This window comes from Crocodylus porosus, unplaced genomic scaffold (assembly GCF_001723895.1).
Source record: "Crocodylus porosus isolate Cpor-Errol unplaced genomic scaffold, CroPor_comp1, whole genome shotgun sequence".
Classification (NCBI taxonomy): Eukaryota; Metazoa; Chordata; order Crocodylia; family Crocodylidae; genus Crocodylus; species Crocodylus porosus.
Window position 1 is genome coordinate 265524795 of NW_017728886.1, and position 9823 is coordinate 265534617.

At 49.6% G+C, this 9823-nt stretch overlaps 1 protein-coding gene across 3 annotated transcripts in view; it reads right to left on the reverse strand.

The window, feature by feature from the left end:
- The window catches only part of GPR20 (G protein-coupled receptor 20), a 42298-nt gene that overhangs the window by 12861 nt on the left and 19614 nt on the right, over positions 1-9823 (reverse strand). For 2 of the 3 annotated variants that reach the window (XM_019553307.1, XM_019553290.1), the window contains exon 1: positions 8198-8749. The exons of the other annotated variant lie outside the window; for it this stretch is intronic. The gene's annotated coding sequence lies outside the window, so the exon portion shown is untranslated. Of the gene's footprint in view, positions 1-8197; positions 8750-9823 lie in introns of those variants that run through there. 3 annotated transcript variants of the gene reach the window in all.

Consider the following 9823-nt stretch of genomic DNA (forward strand, 5'->3'; position numbering starts at 1 on the left):
ATTACTGATACAACATCATCAATATGTATGGCATATGTTCCAGGCTTCAGCAGATGGTAAGCAGCACTTTGAATTTACAATGCTGGGTTTTTATTGGAGTGGTGTCAACATGCCTGGTTTAGCTTTTCATCTGACCTCTTCAACCTGGCCAGCTTTTTCCATGCAAAATAGCAGCAAAGAGGCAAAAGAAATGTGGATGCTAGATGGCATGAGAATGACTTCTCTTGGGGGTTCCTTCATGGCTTGCTTCCAATGACAAATCCCAACCAAATTCATGCTACATTAAAGACTCCTTCACAAGCAAGCAACATAACAGTTGCAGGTTGGGCCAGAACAAGAGAGATCTTGCTCTGAATGGTAAGTGTTAGGAAGATTGGTGATAGCAGACAAGTGGACTTGACTTGGCTGTTGTCAATATTGCACTCCAATATATTTCCACCTCTATATCTTGGTAAATGGAAGATGTTTTGATGAAAACCCAAACTTCTACCCATAAATGTATTTAATGCTGGTAGGTGTGGCCCAAATCCCAGTTAATAAATCTATCTAGTATAGAATCGTGGTGTTACAGCAAAGAAGGGCTGGAAGGGACTTTGAGAGGTCATCTAGTCCAACCCCCTGCCAGAGGCAGGATCATCCCTATCCAAAACCTCTCACACAAATCCATTGTCTAACCTATTAGCAAAACTACATGGTCAACCCTGATACAATCAAAAGACAGACCGCCCAAACCTGTCACAGGTCAATCAGATGGACCGCCTTGATGTTGCAAATGCTATTAAAATATGCTCAAGAGAACTGGCTATAACTCTTTCCTCGTGGAAGGCCACCACAGCCCATACCAATCTGACCGTGGGGTAAAATTCCTTCCTGACCCCAAATATGACAATCAGTCTGACCCCGAGTGGAGGGGTCTCCAAATCTTGACAAAGGAATATGAACCTCATGGATGGAGATACGAACAGGAGGCAACATGACTTGCTTAAAATCAAAGAGCACGCCAGTGCAGAGCCGACTATCTCCAGTGGTCTCCCAAGTTTCCTGATTCCAAATCCAGTGCCCAGGGCGTTTCCTAGGACACCTCTGTATGGCAGCCAAAGGTGTGACAGCAACTTGCTGGGCCATTCCTCAGCTAGCTATGCACTGAGAGGAGTGCAGTGGGATGGAGATCAGTGCAAATGGCAAAACCTGCCCGGGAGCCTGGCTGAATATAGGCCTGAGCTCCGCGTTGCCACAGCTACGTTGCTGGTGGTACCCAAGAGCAGCTGGGAGAAAGCTGGCTCAGGTCAGTCACGCTTCAGACTGCAGGGTCAGCCTCTGAGCTTGGGCACACCCAGCTTGACAGCTCGGGAAGCCTGGAGCCGGGACTTCAGCTCAGCCACGGCATATGCTCAAGAGGAGGGCAAAGAAAGTGCTTCAGGGACGTCCTCACGGCCAGCTTAAAAAAATGCAACATCCACGTCAACTCATGGGACGCCATCGCCCAGGACTGCCCCAAATGGAGGACGAGTCTGCTGCAGGGACCTCAGTACTTTGAAACCTCACACCAGCAACAGGAGGTGGAAAGCGGGAGCAGCAGAAACAGTGTCGCGGACCAAATCAAGGATCCACCACCGCCCGCCCCGCATGGAAACACGTGTCGGAGCTGCAGCAGAGTCTGTTGACCTTGGATAGGCTTCACCAGCCATCTTTGGACACATGGATAAGACTGTCATGCAAGATGATCATCCTCGACTGTGAGGGATTGCCAAAGGAAAGATTTCTCCTTCTCCCTGCTGTTTTGCACTGCACTTTGTGGAGCCTGCTGAGAGCGGAGGCACCAAAATACCATGAAAAAGCCTGTTTTCCCCCCGAAATCCCTACCCACTCCTGCAGCTTGGATAAATTTGTAAACATATAAGGGCTGCCTAACGAGCCTGAGTTCGCTGCATGGTTGCACAACGCCTTGCCACCACTTTACGGGCCAAATTCTGTACATGTAGTACTTTAAATCTTTCTCCGCAGCAAGGCAGAAATGGGCCTGGGGAAGGAACATGAGTCCTAGGACTGGAAGGGACCTCTAGGGTCATCGAATCCAGGCCACAGCTTTTGTAGGCGACAATACAACAGACCGCTGTCCGCAGGAGCATCCTCTCCATCTCCCACCCACCTACCAGCACGGATAACAGAACGGGAAAAAACACGCTGAGTGCCACCACCACCCTCCACGATATACTACAGGAAGAAAGGGGAGGTATAAAGGAACCACCCATGCCTTGGAGAAGGAAAGGAAACAGTTGCTTGCGGTTTGAGGGTTCATTCGTTCTTCAGATCAAGCTTCTTGTTCAGCGTCAGCAGAAAGGGGCTGTCGCTGTCCCGCGAGGCTGGCTGCTTCCACGAGGATTTGTGCCGGCCAGGACACAGCTGGCGCTGCGCTGGGCTGAGCTCTCAGCCACCTCCCTCCAGGTGCCTTGAAGGCATTAGCTTGTTTCTCAAGGGCCGCTCGGCTCCGAGCCTGCCAGCTCTCCCAGCAGGGCAGGGCTGGCATCCTGTTTTCATTCCCTGGATTTTTTGTTCTGCCTCATCAGTAAAAACAAACTTCAGCCTCTCCAAATCAATGGAAAGCGTCTCATTGACTTAGCTGGCGTCCGAGGGTACGAGGCACTTTGGGATGCAGAAGGCAAGTTAACGTGGGAGCTTAACCGAGTTGTGTCCTAGTTGTGCCTACATCCTCAAAGCGGTGTTTATCCGCGTAGGCAGCGAGGATCTTTGCAAGGGGACAGAGAGAGAGAGAGCAACAGAGCGGCGGCACGTGTGACAGCCAAGCCTGGAAAGAGCATTAGCAAGCAAGCCAGGGTGTATGTCAAACAAATAGCTGAAGCTGAAGCTTTGCATTTCCCCCCATGTCACAACCCTGAATCCGAACATCTGGGCAGAGTCTTTAATCGCTCCCGCTCCCGCCTGCTCCTGCTTCCTAGACTTACCCTGCTGCTGCCTGGGAACTGCTTCACAGCCTGTTTAGCTTTGCAGCCTCCCCGTGTTTAATTTTCCTTTCGTGATTTATCATCGTATTTATAAACGAAGGGTTAAACTCACTCCCTTTCAGTTTAAATTGTGTGATTCGCATCCTGACAAGTTCCTGCTCAAGTCTGGCTCAAAGTGGCCAAATATGGTATTTTTTTCTGTAGAAAGCACAGAGGATGGCTTTGCCCTCTCCGTGGTAGTGTGAGCGCTGCACGGATCCCGGTCAGCCTGGAGAGGATGGGTTTGCTGCGTCGGGTGAGGTGTTACCAAGAAAGCATATAAGTCAAAGCAGAGAAGCTGGGGGTAATCGCACCCCGGGCTGCATGACATGTGCTGGTCTTTTCGTGTCTCGGGGCAAGCAGCCCTCCCCACACTAATAGTATCATTGCTGATGGCACCTCTGTAGTATGCTCAGGAGAGGCTCCTGTCCTGTGTGCCCCCCGTGGGCAGGGCAGCAGATTTCCAATGGCATCTCACCCCTTTCAAGGGAAGAAAGTGCTCAGCCACGGCCAGGCTTTTGGAAGGAGGTTATGCACCTGAAGACCCAGGTAGCCGTGTAAGGGGGGTTTCAGATGCGCCTCGTTCCCACTTCCCTCAGGCCGGCTCAGGTGCTCAGATGCTTTTAAACACTGCAGTAGACACCTATCCTCGAGTAGATGGCTTTGCAGATCTGACCCAGTCTGATCCCTTCCACCACCAGACTAGCCCCCTCGGATGAAAGCGGCGGCGTAGGTTTATGGGGGAAAAACACGCCTTGTGACTGGCGTGGAGAGAGGCTCTCTTCTCTATTTTTCACTCGTCTTCAACTTATTAATATCTCGCAGAGAAAACCCTGCCTTACAGGGGACAAAGGTGGGGGAGCGAATCACCGACAAGTTGGGGCACCGGGGTTAGCCATGACCCTGGTCGGGAGTGCTCCTTCACTACACCTACTCAGAGGGTGATTTTCAGACCTTCACACACTCGGTCGCATTTAATCCAGTGTTTTATCTGGCCACAAAACAGCATTTCTTCTCCTTTGGGGTCCTTTCCTTGTCAAGTTCACCTTTCTCCCAGGTGCTGACCTTCCCCACTCCTTTTGCCTTATTGCTGTTCCAACAAGAGTGGCTCAGATCTTCCTTGTAAATAGGGGACGCAGTCTCCTCCCTCAGATCTCTTCATCTGAAGCCAGCTGTTGCTATTTTGCTCCTGTCCAGAAGGCACAACCCAGGCTAGGGGAAAGCTCTAGAGCGTGACTTGAAGGAGGAATAAAATGCAAGGGCCTATACCCCTTGAGAGAGTATATCTCCGCAGTGCCCCACAGTGTGTTAGATGCTGTCTGTGCACACAAGCTGACACAGCTCCTATCACTTGGAGCAGCGGTGGGCAAACTTGCCACTTCTGCCACCAAGGGTTGGAGCTTGCAACCCAGGTGCCCTGACCAAGCTCAAGCCACCTGCACTTTCCTTTGCTGCAGATACCCGGGCCCCCTGTAGAGAGGGGAAGAGCGGGCACAAGCAGGGAGGGTTGTGCAGAGGGATGCTGCAGAGGGGACAGGCGGCCCAGCCCTTCATGCTCCCGTGGGCTGGGGCAGGCCTTCCCAGGCCATAGGTTGCCGACCCCTGACTACAGACCTTGGGCTCTGCAGCCAAGATCCTGCCCTGTGATCTATTCTGCATCTACGTGACCGCAGGCTATTCATTCACTTTGGAGGAATGTAGCCATGTTCTAGTGATTTTATATTCTAACCTATTATTGTTACGCTAAAGACCCTGAAGGCCTCGTGCTGATGAAAAGAAGGTGAATGCAAATTCTCTTTCCAAATGACACCTTGTAAAGAATAAAAAAAAAACCTGTGTGTAGTCAGGAATATCCAGTCTTTCCAATTACAGGCCACAACCCAATGCTAAGCAGGACGATATATCACCAATGCGAGATGCTCTGGAGACTGTCTATTTGAAACCTGGGAAGAGCTATATGGCCTCCTCTGGCTCTGTGAGAAATCAAGCATGGAAAAGATGGAAAGTAGTTCACACAATTACAAATTCATGTGTCAGGAAATATTCACAGGTCTGTATATAGTCCGTGTCTGTTTTGTGGTGATGTATCTCCAGGGACTCCAGACTTAATCCTGATTTCCAGCTGCATTAGTGAGATCAGATGTGCGGCCGATATAATTTGTGTGTCTCGGGATGATAGGTAAGGGAGCATCTCACATGTTTAGATGGGTGAAGCATGCTCTCTGCATTGTCACATATATCTGAACAGAAACAGACACAAAAGGGTTGGCCGGGATTAACAAAGTCTTATTAGTGTGACTCTGACACGGCCACATAATATATAGGTCACCTCCTATAAAGTGCCAACAAAGACCTTATTCCCTTCCCCACTTGGTTTATGCTGCATTTTAGATAAAATGTCCTCTCAAAATGTTTAGGCTTTTAAACCACCTGGTTGCATTTTTCATAGCTCTCCTCCTGTAAAGCCTTTGGGAGCAGATTCTGGCCTGGCACTGAGAGGAAGATGAAATGACACGGTTTGGTATCTTTACAGATGAGCTAGTGAGCTAGCCTATAAATCATGGCACTCTGATTTAAGGGCCCAATATCTAACCCACTGCCAGGGTTAGAAGCAAATGCCATCTATCACTGAGAAGCAGGGAATGACATCTCTCTGGCGGGTACAGCATCCACCTCCAGCCCTGATGAGGCGAAGGACAATAATACCACAAAAGCCTCGTTGACCTGAGATCTGCCTGTCGTGCTCTGGGGAGAAGTGTCATTTTGAGGGGAAACCCAACTTTTCAGAGGAAGGCACACATTTTGGCAACGTTTCAAGAAAGGGGGCAGCTGCCAGGAGGACCCTCAGAGATCTGGATTAGGCTGCAGGCGAGATGGTCGAGTATACCAGAGGGATCCAGCCTGTCACCGTGGTCCATCTAGCTCAACTGCTTCCAAGTTGCCTATCACAGCAGGAACCTCCCACCGTACCAACGAAAGAGAGGCTGTTGTGGCCAACGTGCATGCTAGAAATGCAGCAAACCCTGCATTCAATTCAGTCCTTCAAGAAGAAGAAATACTGGTGAATTGTCTAGTCATGATCAACTATCAGGCATTGCTAACTGCGGGGCAGGCACTGGCAGAGAATTGGGAAAATGTCAAGACAAGTCTTAGGGACAACTCATCCTACAGATAAATGAACTAGAGTTCACTGAAGAGCCTTCTAGTGGGAATTATAAAGCTGGGTCAAGTATATACAAAGCGTTGCCTAGATAAGGGGGGAAAGAAATTATGAGAAGATATAACTGTTTGGCATGCTTTTGAACACTTCCCAAAGGTCCTTTTTCAGACCTTTGAGCCATGAACGCTTTGTCTACTTAACCCTTAACTTTGAGCTATGAACCCTTTGTGCGTTTAGCTGAAACTCTTCTCTTTGCTTTGCCTGCAACGGCATGACTGCATTTACACACGACAAGAGGCCTGGGGATATGGATGACAGAGCCTATAACTTTCTCACCCATGGTCATGAGACCTACCTGTCATACCCCAGTGTGATCTCTCCATATATGCTCAGTATAATGTAGTGGCGCTTGTATAGGATGGTTTGGATTCTGCCTTGGGCAGGGAGTTGGGGTAGAAGACCTCTCAAGGTCATTTCCAGACCCACTTCTCTATGACTCTATGGGTTCTGCCACACGTTGAAATGAAAGCTGGATAGAAACCAGCTCTAGAGTTGTTACACATTTTCAAGCACTAGCTTTGCAGCTGGTTGGCTCTTTTTATGGCTGGATAGCTATTTCTAGGGTGTGATCATTATTTTGCTCATGTGGCTGGTTTAGATTTATTGTGCGATTAACCAGTTAATTGTGTGAGAATTACTTCTCCTATGTGGCCAGTCTAAATTTATTGTGCAATGATTAGCCAGTGAATTGCATTACATATGTAATGTGTGGCAGGGGCCTATGACACGATGATCTATGTTGTTCACTCCAGAGATTGATTAGAAACGCCGGGTGCAAGTGCAGCAAGCAGAAAGTCATAAAAGCGTCCCCTGTATATCTTAATAATCCTTGGGTCTCTGACAGCAGTTTATATCCCTCAGTCACTACATGTCAGGGCTGTTGCACTCTTCCCGCACGCGCGGAAACTTGCAGAGACATGTGGGGACTTGTCAAGATCACATTTCAAGTCAGCGGCACCGCTGGGAACAGAGCGTACTTCTGATGACTTCCAGTCAAATGGCTTGTCCAGGGAGCTACCCTGCCATCCTCTCTCTCCATCCATAGAGAGGCTGGAAAAGGCTTCCCGGGACATCAGTAATTATGGATTGAATTCCCAAATGTCATAATGTTAGACCATTAGGTAATCTCAAGATTTCATGACCAGACACACACCAGATTGTGTGCTCTGATGGACTCAAGGACTTTTCAAGATTAATCACATTTAGCTAAAATAAAATGCTCGAAATGAGGCATCAGTATATATTTGTCTGGAAATTTTCCACCAGTCATAGGCAAATAAAAAGGACGTATCATACCACACCAGGCCCACAGAGGGAATGTTTTCAACAAAACACTGATCTGGGAACTTCACTATTTAAATTTAGCAGCATCCCTAAAGCTTTGCTGAAATGCCTGCAGCAAAGAGGCAATTGAGCTGGCAACCTTCCCCAGTGCCCAGCCAGGGATCCTGCTTCAGGCTTTGGGAAACAAGATGCACGGTACCACGCTTCTCCGCATCAACTAGCCACACGGAGAAGTTCAAGCACGTCACACAACGCCGTGAGGTCACGTCTTTCAGCCGAGGCGCACACAGTGCTTTGCAAGCACCGAGTTCCTCTCGCTGCATCCCGGTGAAGTAGGGCAATGTCCTTACGCTCCTTCCTAAACTGAGTTGTAGGGAAGTTTTTTGTGCAACTCTTCTTGAAATCAGAGCACAGCTACGAGCGACCTGCAGACTTGTATAGCCGCTGTTCTGCGCACATCCCATACCACCCTCTTTCCTTGAGCTGCAGGTGACCTGCACCTGCGATTTCTCACTGCCAAGGGACTTCCAGCTCTGGATGCTTGCGCCGCATCTCTAGGAACGTCTCACCCCAAACCCTTGCTCTTACTACTTAGCTCGCTGTCCCTCCACCCTCCCAGACTAAAAACTGAAAATAGCTCAGCATAATGACAATTATTATGTGCTGTCTCAGGCAGTGAGAGCTGACTTACCTCTGACCTGATTTCCTCTTCTACCTTGGAGGAGCTGAGGTTAGGAAAATCCCTCCATGGAACTGAGCACCGTCCCAAAAGGAGACATCTGTTACCAGGAGCAAGAATACACTGGAGTGTCTACGGTCTATGAAGAAATGCTTGATCTTTCTTGCTCTCTTCTAAATATAGCATTGGAACCAACAGGGGAAAAAAAAACACTAAAAAAAAAAATTTTCCACTTGTCTTCAGCGTTCAGATTTTCTGCAAGAGTATCTGGCTCGCTGCCTTCAGCCTGCCTGCAATTTATGAAGTGTTAGAGATGCCGAGAAGGACTTCAGCTTTCCGTACGGTACTAGCTCTTCACCGCCGCTCTCATATACATCGCTGCATCCGTCTCTCTGGGTCAGCTTCCCTACCTCCGTGGGGAGATGAGCTCTGCCGGCATGGTGAATTAATTGGCTCAAGAGGCTGGAAGCCGGCGAGCAACCGCTGCACCATACGGGCAACGAATACCTCGCTTCTCACCTCCCAGAACAAGCCAGGATTTTGCAGTGCATCTCTCTGCCTTTCCCATCAAGCTTTCCAATGACTTCCCTCCTCCACCAAGGAATGCAGCAGATAGAGGCCACCGCGTATCATGCCCGGAAGACTTCTTCCATTCCTGTTGACATCTGACCTCCTGCTTTGCTTCTCCCAAGCTACATCTCTCCCATGAACTGGGCATAGTAGAAGGAAGCTTAATGGAGAAGCAAGAACAGAGCAAGTCGATACAGCAGCTAACATATTTCAGGTGATCCAGCCACGGGAACAATAAAGAGCTGCTGGTCCAAGTTGTCTAATCCGGGGCGGCGTGAAGTGTCTAGCGCTGCCACCAGCTCGCCCACATCACTGGCGTGTTATGGCTGGCAAAGAAATCCTGCATGTTTCAAAACCCGGCTCGTGAAATGAAGAGTCTGAGGGAAGGGGAGACAGCTCTCCGCTTAATGGCAGGTGTCCCAGGAGCGCAGCGAGAGGCAGGGCTCCCGGTTTACCCTTGACGTATATGAATGAGATAAGCTACTTCGTATTGTTGTGTTGTAATCTACCTGTCTGCTCAGTGGGTTTGCTATGCACCAGGGAGGTACGTGTGTGCATCTGTACGGGATGCTCCAAAGCCCCCCAGCCTTGTCAGGAGCGAAGAGCATAGCACTGGCGTGCCTTCACGGTGCCAGGCAAAGTGCTGATCTCCCCGTTTCAGAGAGGGGGAACGAGGGTGATCTGCTCCAGGACCCATGGAGGAGACGGAAATCGCAGTGAGGCTACAGCCCAAACCACTGGCCCACCCTTCTCTTCCTCCTGTTTGAAGGGAGCCATGATGATCGAGGGTGAGACGCTGCACGAAATACTCCGATTGTTTCATAGTTTCTAGGGTCGGAAGGGACCCCATCAAGTCCAACCCCCTGCCATGGCAGGAAAGAGTACTGGGGTCAAACAAGTGTTCATCCAGCCTCCTCTTAAAGCCCCCAGGGTAGGAGCCAGCACCACTTCTCTTGGAAGCTGGTTCCAGATCCTAGCCACCCTGACCGTGAAGTCGCGCCTCCTGATGTCTAGTCTGAATCTCCCCTCCGCCAGCTTGTGACCGTTATTCCTGGTCACTCCTGGCCG